The following is a 17,878-nucleotide window of genomic DNA, read 5'->3' as shown; positions in this document are numbered from 1 at the left end:
CTTTCCCCCCCTGCCCCTGGGTTAACACTTTCTCCCCCTGCCCCGGAGTTAACACTCTCTCCCCCTGCCCCGGGGTTAACACTCTCTCCCCCTACCCCGGGGTTAACAGTCTCTCCCTCTGCCCCTGGGTTAACAGTCTCTCCCTCTGCCCCTGGGTTAACACTCTCTCCCTCTGCCCCGGGGTTAACACTCTCTCCCCCTACCCCGGGGTTAACAGTCTCTCCCTCTGCCCCTGGGTTAACAGTCTCTCCCTCTGCCCCTGGGTTAACACTCTCTCCCCCTGCCCCGGGGTTAACAGTCTCTCCCTCTGCCCCTGGGTTAACAGTCTCTCCCTCTGCCCCTGGGTTAACACTCTCTCCCCCTGCCCCTGGGTTGACACTCTCTCCCTCTGCCCCTGGGTTAACACTCTCTCCCTCTGCCCCGGGGTTAACACTCTCTCCCCCTGTGTGGAGTTTGCACATTCTCCCCGTGCCTGCATGGGTTTCCTCTGGGTGCTTTGGTTTCCTCACACAATCCAAAAATGTGCAGGTCAGGTGAATTGGCCATGCTAAATTGCCTGTAGTGTTAGGTGAAGGGGTAAATGATGGGTCTGGGTGGGTTCCACTTTGGCGGGTCGGTGTGGACTTGTTGGGCTGAAGGGCCTATTTGCACACTGTAAGTAATCTAATCCAATCCTTTTGCCCTTTGCTCCTTATTTCTCAGAGTCGAGGAATAGGGGTGCAGGGTGTACTGTGTTAGGGGTGCAGGGTGTATTGTGTTAGGGGTGCAGGGTGTACTGTGTTAGGGTGTGCCGTGTTGGGGGAGTAGGGTGCACTGTTTTAGGGGTGTAGGATGTGCTGTGCAGGATGTGGAGTGAGTGTTGGGACTGGAGAGTTCAGGTCTGGTGGATATGTTGTTGAAGGTGCTGTTTTAATCTGGGAGTCAGTGTCAAGCCTCAGTTAATGAGATGGGAAGGAGGTCAGAGGACAGAGGCCTACTCTCCTTCTCTGTCTATCTCAACCCTTAGTGAATGCAAAGGACACCAACCTGTCCCATTCATGATGGTTTGGGGCATTCACCAAGAGGGAGTTTGAGAAACATGGGAAAAATCATTATTGATTTCCCAAAAGTACTCTGACAAACTGCATCAGCTCAATCCCTGCGTGCAAACTGGGGGTGTGTTATAGCTCTGATAACTCCTCCATTATACTGCAGCCTGTAAAACAGTATTGACCTTCATAAAGAAGACTATCTGTCAGCGTCTCTTCTTTTGGAAAGAATGCAATGGTTTTCTTTGAGGGTCAGCTTCGGTTTGTCTCCATGGTCTGGACATCAATCAGCCCTTTGTGATTGTACATAAAGAGATTACTTTCAGACATTCCTTCGCTTGGTGCTTTGAATGCCACGGAATCTTCCAGAAGGCATTCAGAATGAAAGAAAAGAAACATCCAACTTTCGAGTTAAATGAATATCGAAGTTGTCATTGTAGCCGGTCAGAGTAATCACCAACCACCCTTTAATGAGTTGCCCAAAGGCATTTAGGCAGCGGACTCATGGCCTGTCAAGATTGAAGAGCTGGGGTGCAGCACCCAGGTCTCATTAATTCAATGACAAGGAAACCCACAAAGCTCCATTTAGGGATACCTTGGATCTTGTCATTCTCTCTGACTTGTGATCAGAGCCTTGTACCTCGATGCAGAAACAAGCTTTGCATCTTGCAGTGAGGCTATTGCTGATGCTGGTCCATAAGCAGTCAGCAGTTGAGTGATTTCCCCTGTCACAAGGTCCACGTGTCCTCTCCAAACCGTGGAGAAGCTTTCAGACGCCCAGTGATTGATGTGTCCCTTCACACAGAGCTGGCCCTTCATCAGGAATTCATCCTCACAAAGTAATGAAGTGTCAGGGCAAGTTTTTCCTTGCATTTTGTGCTTTCAAAAAGCAGCATAACATTCCGATTTTGATTCCAAACTGTTTTCTGTTTGTTCTGACCTCAGTATAAAACAGAGATTTTTTGCATATTTCACAAAGGTTTGTATGCTTGGATCTGATGAGGCGTCCCCAGCTGGAAAAGTCAAAAGTGTGGATCCTCCAAACTGAAACTTGGGACTTCAGCAGTATGTATCTCCCATCACCCTTCGACCTGCTGCCCCCACCAGATATACAGCACAGGAGGTGTCAGATTGACCATGCACTCTTCAATCTACTGTCATCACTGGAATTCTTCATAGTCAGAGAGTCATGAAGTCATAAAGCATGGAAACAAACCCTTCACTCCAACTGAACATAATCCCAAACAAAACTAGTCCCACCTGTCTGCTCATGGCTTATTTCCCTCTGATCCTTTTCCATTCATGTACAAATTTCTTTTAAACTTTAAAGAGTCAAAAGGTCATAGAGATGCATAGCACAGAAATAGACTTTTTCATCCAATTCATTCATGCTGACTAGATATCCTAAATTAATCAAGTCCCACTTGCTAGTATAGGACCCATATCCATCTAAACCCTTCCTATCCGTATACCCAGGTGCCTTTTACATGTTGTAATTGTACCAGCCTCCACCACTTCCTCTGACAGCTCATTCCATACCCGCAACCACCCTCTGCGTGAAACAGTTGCCCCTTAGGTCCCTTTTAAATCTTTTCCTCCCTCACTCTAAACCTACATCCTCTAGGTTTTGACTCCACCAACCCAGGGAAAAGACCTTGTCTATTTACTTTATGCATGCCCCCCATGATTTCATAACCTCTCGAAGATCACCCCTCAGCCTTTGAAGATCCAGGGAAAACTGCCCAGCCTATTCAGCCTCTCTCTGTAGCTCAAACCATCCTGGCAACATCCTTGTAAATCTTTTTGAACACTTTCAAGTTTCAACATCCTTCCGATAGCAGGGAGACCAGAATTGCACACAATATTCCAAAAGTGGCCTAACCAATATCCTGTACAGCCGCAACATGACCTCCCAACTCCTGTACTCAATGAACTGACCAATAAAGGAAAGCATACCAAACGCCTTCTTCACTATCCTGTCCATCTGCAACTCCACTTGCAATGAATTATGAACCTGCACTCCAAGGTCTCTTCATTCAGCAACACTTCTCAGGACCTTACCATTATGTGTATAGTCCTGCCCTGATATGCCTTTCCAAAATGCAGCACCTTGCATTTCTCTAAATTAAGCTCCATCTGCCACTCCTCGGCCCATTGCCCCATCTGATAAGGTCCCGTTGTAATCTGAGGTAACCTTCTTCGCTGTTCACTACATCTCCAATTTTGGTGTCATCTGCAAACTTACTAACTGTACCTCTTATGTTCACATCCAAATGACGAAAAGTAGAGGGCCCAGCACCTACCCTTGTGGGACTCCACTGGTCACAGGCCTCCAATCTGAAAAACAACCCTCCACTACCAGCCTCTGTCCTCTACCTTTGGGCCAATTCTGTATCCAAATGGCTGGTTCTCCTTGTATTCCATGAGATCTAACCTTGCTCAACAGTCTATCATGAGGAACATTGTCAAACACCTTACTGAAGTCCATATAGATCATGTCCACCACTCTGTCCTCATCAATCCTCTTTGTTACTTCTTCGAAAAACTCAATCTAGTTAGTGAGACGTTACTTCCCATGCACAAAGCCATGTTCGTTCTTTGATGTCCTTTATATTCTTTATGTTGCATCTGGCCTGCAGTCATTTTTGTGCAGTTAGAGGTTATTTTATAACCTACCTGTTCACAGAAGGAATTGCACACCCCTGGAGCAGGGCTGTCACACCACTGTGCCACAACAGCCTTTTGCAAATGTACATGCTTTTTCAAGGCTGATGTGTTCTTAAATTAGCCTCAGATGGTGATTGGTCCTCACTTGAGATGTTTTCTTTATTTAGGACTATATGTACTGAGTGTTCTGAGCTATCCCATGACATGTCTGCCACTGGATCTCTATTCATCTATACCCAAGCATAGAATACCACTTCATTATAGCTAGCTCAGCTTTCATTGCCATATAGACACACTTACTTCACCTTAAAATGCTACACTCAGGGGTGCCTTTATTCTGAGGTATTAATTAATCATCAGTCACATTATTAAGTACCCAGTATAATATAAATTACCCTCTGGTCGGTTCCAAAACCTGTAACCATAACAAACTCTCTTGAAAGCATTCTATCAATTCCTCAACCAGACTATGGAATGAGCTGGGTAAAAATGACTGGAGATGCTGGGAACCAGATTTGGATTAGAGTGGTGCTCGAAAAGCACAGCTGTTCAGGCAGCATCTGAGGAGCAGGAAAATCGACGTTTCGGGCAAAAGCCCTTCAGCAGAAATCATATGGAATGAGCTGCCAGAGGAAGTGGTGGAGGCTGTGGTACAATTGCAACATTTAAGAGGCATCTGGATGGGTATATGAATAGGAAGGGTTTGGAGGGATATGGGCCGGGTGCCGGCAGGTGGGACTAGATTGGGTTGGGATATCTGGTCGGTATGGACGGGTTGGACTGAAGGGTCTGTTTCCATGCTGTACATCTCTATGACTCTGTGACTCTACTCCTGCCAATCTTGTTTTTCCAGTTTAAATGCACATCAAAGTCTCACCCACAGTATTGGGTGTCAGTGAGGGAGGTGGCTCAACAAACATGGAGGAGGCAGTGAGGTCTGCAGATGCTGGAGATCAGAGTTGAGAGTGTGTTGCTGGAAAAGCACAGCAGGTCAGGTAGCATCCGAGGAGCAGGAAAATTGATGTTTTGGGCTGGAGCCCTTCATCAGAGCTCTACAAATATCCCCATCTTCAATGCTGGAACAGGATCAAATGCAAAAGGTAAGGCTGAAGCATATGCACCAATGTCAGCCAGAAATGCCAAGTGGATGATCTATTAAGCCTCCTCCAGTCTACAGCCGTATTGATTCACTGAACGAGATATCAAGAAATGATTGGAGGCACAAGATACAGCAAAGGTAGTGAAGAATGGTGCCTCAGAACTTCCTGCACCCCAAACAATGTATCTCCAATACAGTTACAGCAATACCCGACCCTGTGGACAATTGCCCGGGTATGTTTTGTACATAAAATGTGCAACAAATCCAACATGGCCAATTACTGCCCCATCAGTCTCAATTGTTAGTAAAGTGATGGAAGGTGTCATCAACAGTGCTGTCAGAAGCTCCTCAGCACTAACCTTTTCAGTGATGTTCAGTTTGTGTTCCCCCAGGGCCACTCAGCTCCTGACCTCACTACTTGGTTCAAACATGGAAAAAAGAGCCGAATTCCAGAGGGGAGGAGAGAGTGATGGCCCTTGACATCAGGGCCACATTCGACAAACGCGGCATCATGGAGCTCTAGTAAAAATGGAATCAATGGTTTTCGGGGACTTGGAGTTATACCTGGCACATGGGAAGATGGTTGTAGTTGTTGGAGGTCCGTCATCTCAGCTCCAGGACATTTCTGCAGGAGTTCCTCAGGGCAGTATCCCAGGCCCAACTCTCTTCAGCTGTTTCATCAATGACCTTCCCTCCAGCATGAGGTCAGAAGTGGGGATGTTCCAATGATTCCACAATGTCCTGCACCCTTTGTGACTCCTCTGATACTGAAGCTGTCCATATTCAGCAACAAGATCTGGTCAATATCCTGGTTTGGGCTGATGAGTGGCAAATAACGTCTGTGCCACGCAAATACCAGGCAATGACCATCTCCAATAAAAGACAGTCCAGTCACCATCCCTTGACATTCAATGGCATTACATCACTGATTTCCCCACTATCAACATCCCTGGGGTTACTATTGACCAGAAACTCAACTGGACTCATCATATAAACACAGTGACTCTAAGAGCAAATCAAAGGATGGGAAAATTGCTGCTGAATCCCCAAAACTTGTCAATTTCCACATCCAGAGTTTTCATTCTGGAGGCATCCTGTTCCCACACCCAGCACTGTTTCTTGTCTACTGCTGCTTGGTGTTACTTCAAAATGGAAATCTCATTGTAACATGTTTGTCTTTTTTTTTATTATAGAGTCATAGAATCCCTAAAGTGCAGAAACAGCCCATTTAGTCCATCAGGTCCATACTGACCCTCCGAAAAGCATCCCGATCGTTGTAAACTTGCATTTCCCGTAGCTAATCCACCTAACCTGCATATTCCTAGACGCTATGATAACTGTACCAACATCCACCACATCTTCAGGAAATTCATTCCACACATGGGCCACCTGAAAGCAGTCTTGTAGACACCTTCACTCTCTCTCTCATGTGTTTGCATCCTTCCACATCTGTACATAATTACCCAGATGACGTCTAACAAAGCGCTTGTACAAATCCCTTTAAAAGAGTTTGCCTTTATGGATTCTTGTGCTGTGTATGTACAATGTTGCAACTCTGCCTGGCAATTCATCTGCTGTAGGTATACCAGTTGCGCACAGAGCCAACATTTGTTAGTTTACTATAGTGTGTGTTTCATAATGTTAATGTGTTGCAAGTAAACTATACCACAGAGTTAATCAAATCTGACAAGTGATTGATCATTTTAAACACTTGTTATTAATGTGGCAACCTTCTTTCTAGATCTCCAGTACTAATCAATGGCCCCCTTCAGCTTTATTTTCATTCCAAATCCCCTCCAGCAAGCAGGAGTTGGTTAATCTTGGGATGTGAACTGCCTGTGGAAACTGACAGCTCACCTGGAAAACCTTGAGTTGCCTTAGAGTGTCCCATGTCTCAGAGTGGACAGTTCAGTGTTTGAGTCCAGAAATAAACCCAGACGAACTTCTTCCCAAGCATATTGTTAACCGAAACAAAACTCTCAGTAATAAAAAGAGCTGAATGACGTTTCTTGCTTTTGATTGGCATTTAGTTTATTTCCTTTCTTTTTGAAAATGCCATTGGATGATTGATTGAAATATTTACTTGAATCTCAAGAGACTAAGTGACCACTATGCCTTGCACTTCATCACAGTGACAATTCAGTGGTGGATGGAATACAAATAGATGGGCTGTTCAGAATACCATGCCTGGTGCATGTTGATGCATGGATTTATCCAGGTCAAAGACTGCATGCCTAAAAGACTATTTTGATCTTTTTAAATAAACTTTTTACAATATCACCAGAATTAGCTTTAAAGTGTTTCAGATTCTGTTCCTTGCATAATTGAAATAAAGCCGTGCATGTTGCATATGTACCTTGTCTTTCAGAGAACTCACCTGTATTGTGTGTATGCAATGTTGTGACTCTGTCTGCAAATTTGCTGAGTGTAATCAGAAAGGAGGCATAAGTCAAAAGGTGAATTTATAAGCTGTACACAGGGAAATGGCCTGATTTCTGCAATGGGCGAAAGTGAGGACTGCAGAAGCTGGAAACCAGAGTTTAGATTAGAGTGGTGCTGGAAAAGCACAGGGTCAGGCAGCATCTGAGGAGCAGGAAAATCAACGTTTCTGGCAAAAGCCCTTTATCCTGGTGAAGGGCTTTTGCCGAAATGTCGATTTTTCTGCTCCTCGGATGCTACCTGACCTGCTGTGCTTTTCCAGCACCGCTCTGATTTCTGCAATGTCTCGTCAGTTGTAATGAGGTTAATTGTTTTAAACAAATTAACTCTTGGAGTAAGTCAATCCCTGATAGATGATTGATTAATCTGCTGCTATTATTAAAATGGCACTATGCTTTATCCATGTGCTTAATGATGAAGACAGTGTTTCACTCTCTTTCACTGCAGATCTCTCTAATTGTCACTGACTTTTGCAAAATTCTTTCAGTGAAGTTCAAATCATCTAAGACCCAAATCTTCCATCAAACACTTCCTCAACACTACTCAACTCCATGACAACAAAACCTGCTCTGGTCTAAGCTCATTATTTTTTATTTACACCTTTTCCACCTCCTGATTTATGTCTCTCGTCTGATTACACTCAGCAAACAAGGGTAGTATTTTAAATTACACATCCTTTAGGGGTTTGGCAAACTTTAAAGTTTGGTATTAAAACACCTTAACTTTGTAACCTCCCAGGAATCAAGAGCAGTAACTCTGTAATATTGACACAAACAATAACCGAGATATTTGCAACATATTCATGGTTCTGTTATGTTGATGAAAACATTAAACTTGTGTGGATTTGAACTTGTGAAATTATTGAATTTTCTTATGAAGCAGAATATGTGCCCTCTTTCAAAGTGTAATAAGGAAACAATAATCTAGACCTCCAGGACTTAACAGCATATTTTAGGGCAGGAAGTAATTCCTTCTGTCATATCAATCTTGTCCTGGCTGCACATTGATTCAACGATGAGCTGATTGACAGATGTGTCCAAACAGGCAGAAAGCCTTTGAGAATACATCGTGCATTTGGAGCATAGCGCTTGAATGGAACTATTCTACTTTCATTTTCTTACACATCTGTGCAAGGAACAATAATGGTGGTGATGATGATTAAGGGTTTATTTATTTGAAAATCAACTTCTGTAGCCTAGAGCTGAATTCTGTTACAATTGATCATGTCAAGTGGAATGTAAACAAAGCAAAAAAAAAAGATAGTAGGGCTGAGTAAAATAATGTACTGATCATTAAATTTGGGTGTTTATGTTATCAGTGTGCAAAGTATAATAGTTACTACAGTTCATTCATTGTGGCGGGAGTGTTGGGCTCTCTTTAAATCTGGTCATTTTACCTTTTATTTCTGTTAATTGTTTTGTGATCCATAGTCAGCAGCCATTATGAGATGTTGTCAGTGTAGTGAGTTTCAAAAGTTTGACAATTGACACTGACCTCTTGACATAATGATAGAGTACATCCCATGTGTTGTTAAGTGATTCCAAACTCTTCTGATGGAGAGCATCTGTGTAACTATAGTAACCAGGAATGAGAGTAATTCCACAAGCCTCTTTCTGAACACTTTCAAATGTGAAAGATGCAATGGCTACTTCGTGACAAAAGGGCGATCTGGTCGATTTTGACTCTTACTTTAAATGCACAATCCCTAGAAGCAGACAGATATCAAAAGGGAACGTTTTTTTTCTTGGAAATGAAATGCTTGCAATTCAGAAAGGTTTGTGGACATGTTGAGTATCCCTATAATCTTGGTATTATTGAGAGGTTTTCATTCTCATCAGTGACTTTAACACCATCATCACAGAGAACATTGACTCCTACCTCCCCTAAACTTCACCCTTCCCTTGCTTTGCAGACTTCCTGACTTTCAATGGATTGAATTTGATGTGCGTGCTAGAGTTTCAGAGGAACATATTAATACCTCATGACAAAATCTACACTACGCATTGAACCCTTTTGCTGAAAGTCTTAGTTTTAATCTTGACCTATTGTGGTTTGGTTGCAGCACAGAAAAAGGCCATTTGGCACAGTACGTTGAACAGTGAACTAATGGATTGATGTGTCCAAAAAGCAAAAATCCTTACTGCAAGCGAGTTCCACTCAAATTTCTTATCCCCTTAACAGCAATTTTGTTTTTCTTTTCAAATAATTGTCCAATCCTCTTTGGAAGAACTTGATTTTAACTAGTTAACATTGAACCTATTTTATATTGGTTATGTAATGAGGTTCACAGGGTATTCCTAAATGAACTAACTGCACAGAGTCAGTATCCCATCACCAAATCACCCTTTATTTACTAGTGCACAGCACACTGGCTGTAGAAGCCAGCTCAGAGTTAGTCACCTGAATTGAGGAGTTTCTAAATCCTGCGTTTGTTTTATTCAAAGTTACACAAAATACAATATATGTCAACAATTACAATACACCAGAGAAGGAGGGACGCAAACACAAGGCACCCCAAATCTCATCAAAATCAACAACAATGCATAAAACAATATAAAAGCCTTACTGCGGTCACTGTTCCCTGAAAAAGATACCATAATGATCTAACAACATAAAAGAAACCATTACAGTCCCAAAGGGCAGAGTCAAACAGTGGGCAAAATGCCCACAATATACAACTACAAAGCCTTAAACATCACCTGAAACCAGGCACAATTCAAGACAATCTACAAAACGTGGCACAACCAAAAACAGCGTACGACAGAGAAAACACTCGACATAGAACCCAGCTCCCAGTCACTCTTCACGTCTTCCAGCCCTCGGTCACCCTGCACACCAACGTGTCCATAGTCTCCCCTCCATTGCATGGACTAGCTAAGGGCCATCCAGTCCCCGGATACCATCCAGCCCCGGGTCCCCTACACCCCTCCTGGCACCAGCCCACCGTAAGTACTGATTGGGCCTTCCCTGGTCTGCTTTCCCATGGGCCAGCCGTCAGTCTTCCAGTCTCCAGCTGCTCTGCGATCCCCTTGTTATATATTTTTTATTTTATCAAACTGTACAAAATATCAACAGTCAATAGTGAACAATAAACAGCAGTTTACAATAAACACCAATTTACAGGGGAAAGTGGTGATGATCCCCTGGCTTGATATATTTTTTTCCGCTCAACCCAGTTTAATAGAGAAACCTACCAGGAACAACAATTATAGTGAGGATGGATAGTAACCAGCTTGAATAATCATCAGTATATATTCTTTCCGTGATGCTAATAATATCCCTTGGTTATATTTTGTTTTCTCCCTCAATGGCTGTATTGCTTATATTTTCCCCAGCACCCATATCGTGTGTGTGTAGGTGTAAGACCCAGTGAATGAGCAACGAGTGCATAAAACTTTATTCATCTCCCACCACCAGGGAGAAAGGAAACACCCAAGTGGCCAGTGACAAGCAGTGCCCTTCACGTCAAAGGGCAATGCTGCCTGATCAAAAAAATGAAGGCGAGGACAGGGATTAAATCAAAATAGAGTCAGAAGGGGAAATAAAACACTCCACTCCCTGCGATGTCCACCTCTCCCTGAACAGCTCAAGGGTACTAGTGTACACTGCGTGCTCCTTCTCCAGGGACATCCGGACTCATCCCCTGGTAATATTGGTCAGCCAAGATTCCTGAATGGCCCAGGTTAACAATCCCAATCAAAGATCTCAGAGTCAATGAGATCCAGCTGGTTCCTAGCACTGCAATAAGCTTTCTTCCAAAAGTTGGAACTTTGCATTCAGAGACAGATTCATTACACTGAGCACTGAAGAGGAAAACAGAAACCAGCAAATTATCTGCAAAGACCAGCTCATCCTTTCATCTAGAGACAAAAGAAAACCTGCAAATGATGGAATCCAAGTAAGACAAGCATGAGGCTGGAATAATACAGCAAACCAGGCTGAAAAGGATGCTGAGAGGCCTTTTCTGACATCCGGACTCATCCCCTGGTAATATTGGTCAGCCAAGATTCCTGAATGGCCCAGGTTAACAATCCCAATCAAAGATCTCAGAGTCAATGAGATCCAGCTGGTTCCTAGCACTGCAATAAGCTTTCTTCCAAAAGTTGGAACTTTGCATTCAGAGACAGATTCGTTACACTGAGCACTGAAGAGGAAAACAGAAACCAGCAAATTACCTGCAAAGACCAGCTCATCCTTTCATCTTTCAGCTAGTCCATGCAATGGAGGGGAGACTATGGACACGTTGGTGTGCAGGGTGACCGGGGGCTGGAAGACGTGAAGAGTGACTGGGAGCTGGGTTCTATGTCGAGTGTTTTCTCTGTTGTACGCTGTTTTTGGTTGTGCCACGTTTTTTGCAAATGATGGAATCCAAGTAAGACAAGCATGAGGCTGGAATAATACAGCAAACCAGGCTGAAAAGGATGTTGAGAGGCCTTTTGTTTAATTGTAAACAGATGAGACTTCAGGCCAAAGTGGTCATGTTTTAGAAGTGACCTGTATAAAGAAAGGAGAGTGGTCAGCTATCTAGCTGAGCTGAGCAGGTGGTGGTGGGGAAGTCAATGCTTTGGGTGTAAACCCTGAAGAAGGGTTATACTTGAAGCGTTGACTTCCCCATCACCTGATGCTGTCTGGCTCGCTGTGTTCTTCCAGCCTCCTGCTTGTCTTCCTTCTTTTTATCTGGACAAAAACATTCAGCACAGTATAACGACCCTTGACTTGGAAACTGTGCGCACAGTAAAATTTGCTATTACTTTCAGATGGTAAAGCAATGTGGAATTTTTCTCAAAATATTTGAAATAGCCTTTTAAGAGTTTATAAGAAATGTACAGGGTACAACTGTAATTTTCTCGGAATACAGGAAATACTTGTCCATTTAATCTCACGATTGTTATTCTTAAAATAGTATTAAGAGAAAGGAGGTTAAGAATGAAGTCATTGGCTGGTAAACACAAAACTAAGTCATAAGTAGATGAACTGGAGGATGAAGGTAAGTAAAGTCTAGGTTTAGACAGAAAGAGAAATCAGATGGAAGCATGAAAAAGAATAGAGGGAATTTATTTGAAGAGGAGAAACAAATCATTCTCAGACAGAATTTAGATTTCCTATGAAAAAAAATCTAGGTAAGAGTTCTTATAGGCATTGGGACAGCTGGCTGAAATGGTTTACAACAGAAAGCTCTATGAATTCCTCAAAGATGTAAAAGAGCTGGATATTTCCCCAGAAGGATCAAATCCATGAATGGAATGTTATTAGATGGGTCAGTTGAAAAGCTCTAGAAAACGATGTCATCAGGATTGGAATGGCTTAAGGGAATGAGCTTTTTAAAATATGCCTTTCTGATGGTAATTGTACCTGCGGGGTGCTAAGGTGAAAGCAATTGTTGGAGAAGATGACAGATCTACCTTGCATGGCAAAAAGGCCACCATATTGCTCGACTTAGTAGTCACACAGTGCCAGATTTATGTGGGCAATGGTGGAGATGTTTGTCATTATGGAAGACATACCTTTGTTTTATTTCCTACTTCAGATAAAAGATATACTTCTTTATTTGAAGTGTCACTTACCCGCTCATATGTGGACATTTTTCAGGTGAGAGGAGAGTGATTTAAAAAGATGTGAGGGGATTTTTTTTACTGTAGAGTGGTTTGCATGTGGATTGAACTTCCTGAGGAAGTGGTGGGGGAAGTGGGTTCAAGTGCAACATTTCAAAGAAACTTGGATGAGTACATGAGTAGGAAATGTTTGGAGGGATATGCACCAGGATCAGGCAGGTGGGATGAGTTTAGTTTGAGAATTTGGTCAGCATGGACTGGTTAGACTGAAGGGTCTGTTTTTGTGTTGTATGACTCCATGACTCTATGTTTAGAATTGTGTTGAAGTAAAAGCTACAAAAAAATAGAATCTGGATGGTAGTTTTTTTTCATGTAGAGGTCTTTCAGTAAATGCAGTAATTTTAATTTATGTTATCCTCATGGTCAGTGCAACATGCCACAAATAGTGATCGCATAAAGGCTGAGAGAATTTTTCCCCTCGGGGAGACTCGAGAACCAGAGGGCATTGACGCAGAATAAAGGGGTACCATTTTAAGACTGAAATGAGGAGGAATTTCTTCTCCCAGAGAGTTGTGAGAATTTGTAACTGCATTGCACAGAGAGCTGTGGGGGTACCTTTAAGCCTGAGATAGATAGATGCAGTAGGGTGATCAAGGATTCTGGGGAAAGGGCAGAAAAGTGAACATGAGAAGTGTTGGATCAGCCATGATCCTATTGAATGGCATAGCAGTTTGAGAATCCCAACTCCTGTTCCTATTTCTTATTGCAGTGACTGGAACCAGGACCAGCTGGATCTCATTGACTATGAGATTCTTGATTGGGACTGTTAACTTGGGCCAATCAGGGAGCCCTGGCTGACAGATATAATCCCCTTCACTGTTTTGATCACACAGCACTGCCCTTTGATGTGAAGGGCAGTGTTTGTCACTGGCCACCCGGGTGTTTTCCTATCTTCCTGGTGGTGGAAATTAAATAAAGATTTGTGCACTTTGTGTCTTTCACTGTGTCTCACACCTGCGCACACACACCCTGGGTGCTGGGGATAAAATAAGCACTACCGCACTTAGGTGATAGTGTGGGGGTTAAAAAAAAGAAAAAAAGAAAAGAGAAAAAAAAGAAAGAAAAAAATAAACAGGAGATTCATAGAAACATAGACAATAGGTGCAGGAGTAGGCCATTCAGCCCTTTGAGCTTGCACCACCATTCAATATGATCATGCAAGCTCAGTATCCCATTCCCACTTTCTCTCCATACCTCTTGATCCCTTTCCCTTCCAGAGCCACATCCAGCTCACTCCTGAATATACCTAATGAACTGGTCCCAACAACTTCCTGTGGGAGAGAATTCCACAGGTTCACAACTTTCTGAGTTGACCTCTCAGTCTATTCAGAAGATTTTCACAGTCTAGGGACTAGCTCTGAGCTGGCTGGTCAGAGCCAGTGTCCCATGCACGTGCAAATAAAAGATGATGACATACCGGCCTCCGCACAGTTATTTCATATATATGGTCTATAGAGACAAAACCCTTGCTGGGATTGGGATCCGCCAATATAGACACGAGAAACTGAATAGTTTCCTTCTGTACTGGAACCATTCTGTCAACTCTATACGATGTAGTTTGGAGCAACGTATGCACTTGCACAGATGTTCATGTCTTTTCAACTATTTCACTTTGAAAGTGACCTAAAGGAATGCTGTAACTTTTGAAAGTAGGCTGTTCAGTCAGGCTCACAATTCAGGTTAGTTTGTCATTGTAATACTGTAGTAAAGGTATTGCACAAGCATCCTCACTTATCTGGTTTACAAATAATCGAGATGAGTGTGCCAGTGACAAGGGAAAGGAAGAACAACCTGTGACACTTAATATGTCTATCATAATTTATGTAATCTGCAGACATTAGTTTCTATCTGTCTCTGTCTGTGTCTCTCCTTCCAGAGCCAAAGGCGTTATATTTCATTTCATTTCAGTGCTTTCCTGAGGCCTGTTTGTCACAGAATTGATTAAGAAACAGAAGTCTTCTGAATTCAAGTGGGAAAAGCATCTCATCAGCAATGAACGCTGGATGCTTCAGGTAGGAATCACCCCACACAGCACTCAAACAAAATGTCCATCACAAAACAGATATAAACTGCATAGACTCATTTGCATGCTTACAATTTCGAGCCCACGATATTTTCCAACATGATTTCAGCAGTCGGTGAATTCTGGTTGGCAGGGTGTGTCACATCATTATGCTTTGATGAGTAACAAGATCACCACCGTCTCAAGGACATCGAGGGATGGGCATTAAACGCCAGCCCAGCCAGTGACGCCCACATCCCATGGATGAAGAATAGATTTAAAAATACTACATTGAATGGAACAATTTTTTTGAGGAAACAACAGCAAGGCCCTGAGCCTAGGTTTGAAAGTTGCGGAGGGACACTGCTGAGGTTGCATTGAAACAGAGATATTGCCTGAATAGATGGGGTGCTCTTTAAGAGCCACTTGTGGGGTTGATGGTTTGGGGCCAAGCAGGAAGGCCGTGATGCAGTGGGTGTTTGCATCTCAGTGTATAAGTAGCATCAGCACCTGAAGGGCTGACCGTCGCCATCTGGGGTCCCTCTCCAATGTCCATAAAGTAAGGTCTCTGAATTCAAACTAACGGAACATACTGGGGGGTTGTAGAGTCAGAGAGTCATACAGCGTGGGAACAGACCCTTCCGTCCAACTCATCCGTGCCAACCAGATATCCTAAATTAATCCAGTCCCATTTGCCAGCACTTGGCCCATATCCCTCAAAACACTTCCTGGTCAGAACTCACACAATACCAAGTTGTAATCCAGCAGCTTTATTTGAAATTGAAAGCTTTCGGAGCCCTGTTCCTTTGTCAGATAACTTCACCTGATGAAGGACCAGCATTACGAAAGCTTGTGATTCTAAATACAGGTATCCCCCGCTTTTCAAACATTCACTTTAGGCAATTTCACTTTTACAAAAGACTTACACAAAACACCTGTTTTTTCAAAACCAAAAAGGAAAAAAAACGGCGATACTTTTTTTCTGATTTAAACAATGCACCTTTGCTTTATGCCATTTTCGACCTACAAAAGGTTTCCTGGGAGTGCTCTACTTTCTGATTGCGGGGGCTACCTGTAAACCGGTTGGACTATAACCTGGTGTTGTGTGACTTCTGACAGTGTCCACCCCAGTCCAACACCAGCACGTCCACACCATGGCAAGCACTTCCTATTCATATACCCATCCAGATGCCATTTAAATGTTGTAATTGTACCGGCCTCCACCACTTCATCACAGCTCATTCCATACACGTACCACCCTCTGTATGAAAAGGTTGTCCCTTAGGTCTCTTTTAAGTCTTTCCCCTCTCACCTTTGAGCATATGTCCTCTTGTTTTGGGTTCCCCTACCTTGGGAAAGAAACATTGCCTGTGCACCCTATCCATACTCCTCATCATTTTATAAACTTCTGTAAGGTCACCCCTCAGCTTCTGACACCCCATGAAAAACAGCCCCAGCCTATTCATCAAGAGACTTCCATCATTGGGAATATTCAAACTCAAATGATCCACGCTGGGCAAAGTGAGGAGGATGTTCCCATTCCTTTTGATCTAGCATGGCATGGTGGCTCAATGGTTAGCACTGCTGCCTCACAGCACCAGGGTCCCAGGTTCCTTTCTAGCCTCAGGCAACTGTCTGTGTGGCATTTGCACATTCTCCCCGTATTTGCGTGAGTTTCCTCTGGATGCTCTGGTTTCCTCCCACAGTCCAAAGATGTGCAGGTCAGATGAATTGGCCATGCTAAATTGCCCATTTCCCTTTGCATTAGTCAGAGAGAAATGGGGGTGCATTAGTCAGAGGGAAATGGGGTCTGGGTGGGTTACACTTCAGAGGGTCGGTGTGGACTTGTTGGGCTGAAGGGTCTGTTTCCATACTGTAGCAAATCTAATCTATTCAGCCCCTCCCTATAGCTTCAACCCTGGCAACAATCTTACATTTCTTTTATGAACCTTTACAAATTTCACCACATCCTCCCCATAGCAGGGAGACCACAACTTGATGCAGTATTCCAAAAGTGGCCAAACCAATGTCCTGTACATGACCTCCCAACTGCTGTACTCAAAGCACTGACCAATAAAGGCAAGCACACCAAATGCCTTCTTCATTATCCTGTGCAACTGCGACTCTACTTTTAAGGAACTATGAACTTGCTCTCTCTTTGTTCAGCAACACTCCTCAGGACCACACCATTAAGTGTATAAGTCCTGCCCTGATTTGCCTTTCCAAAATGCAGCACATATATCTAAATGAAACTCCACCTGCCATTCCTTGTTGCCAGGTTTGACTGGACAGTCTGCTAACACTCCATTAATGACGACTGACTTGACACTGACATTTTTTACAAACCCACCGACTCCCACAGCTACCTGGATTACACCTCTTCCCACCCTATCTCTTGCAAAAATGCCATCCTGTATTCCCAATTCCTCCGCCTCCACTGTATCTGCTCCCAGGAGGACCAGTTCCACCATAGAACACACCAGATGGCCTCCTTCTTTAGAGCCCAGCAATTTCCCTTCCCACGTGGTTAAAGATGCCCTCCAATGCATCTCGTCCACATCCCACACCTCCGCCCTCAGAAGCCACCCCTCCAACCATAACAAGGACAGAAGCCCCCTGGTGCTCACCTTCCACCCTACCAACCTTCGCATAAACCAAATCATCTGCCGACATTTCCGCCACCTCCAAAAAGACCCCACCACCAGGGTTGTATTTCCCTCCCCACCCCTTTTCACCTTCGGCAAAGTCCGTTCCCTCTGTGACTACGTCCCCCTACAATCCACCCTCCCATCCAGGCACCTTCCCCTGCCACCGCAGGAATTCCAAAACCTGCGCCCACACCTCCTCCCTCACCTCCATCCAAGGCCCCAAAGGAGCTTTCCACATCCATCAAAGTTTTACCTGCACATCCACTAATATCATCTATTGTATCCGTTGCTCCCGATGCGGTCTCCTCTACATTGGAGAGACTGCGCGCCTCCTAGCAGAGCATTTTACGGAACATCTCCGAGACACCCCCACCAATCAACCA

This window comes from Chiloscyllium plagiosum, chromosome 4 (genome assembly GCF_004010195.1).
Source record: "Chiloscyllium plagiosum isolate BGI_BamShark_2017 chromosome 4, ASM401019v2, whole genome shotgun sequence".
Classification (NCBI taxonomy): domain Eukaryota; kingdom Metazoa; phylum Chordata; class Chondrichthyes; order Orectolobiformes; family Hemiscylliidae; genus Chiloscyllium; species Chiloscyllium plagiosum.
The sequence above is the reverse complement of the archived record's forward strand: the minus strand, read 5'-3'. Positions refer to the sequence as shown.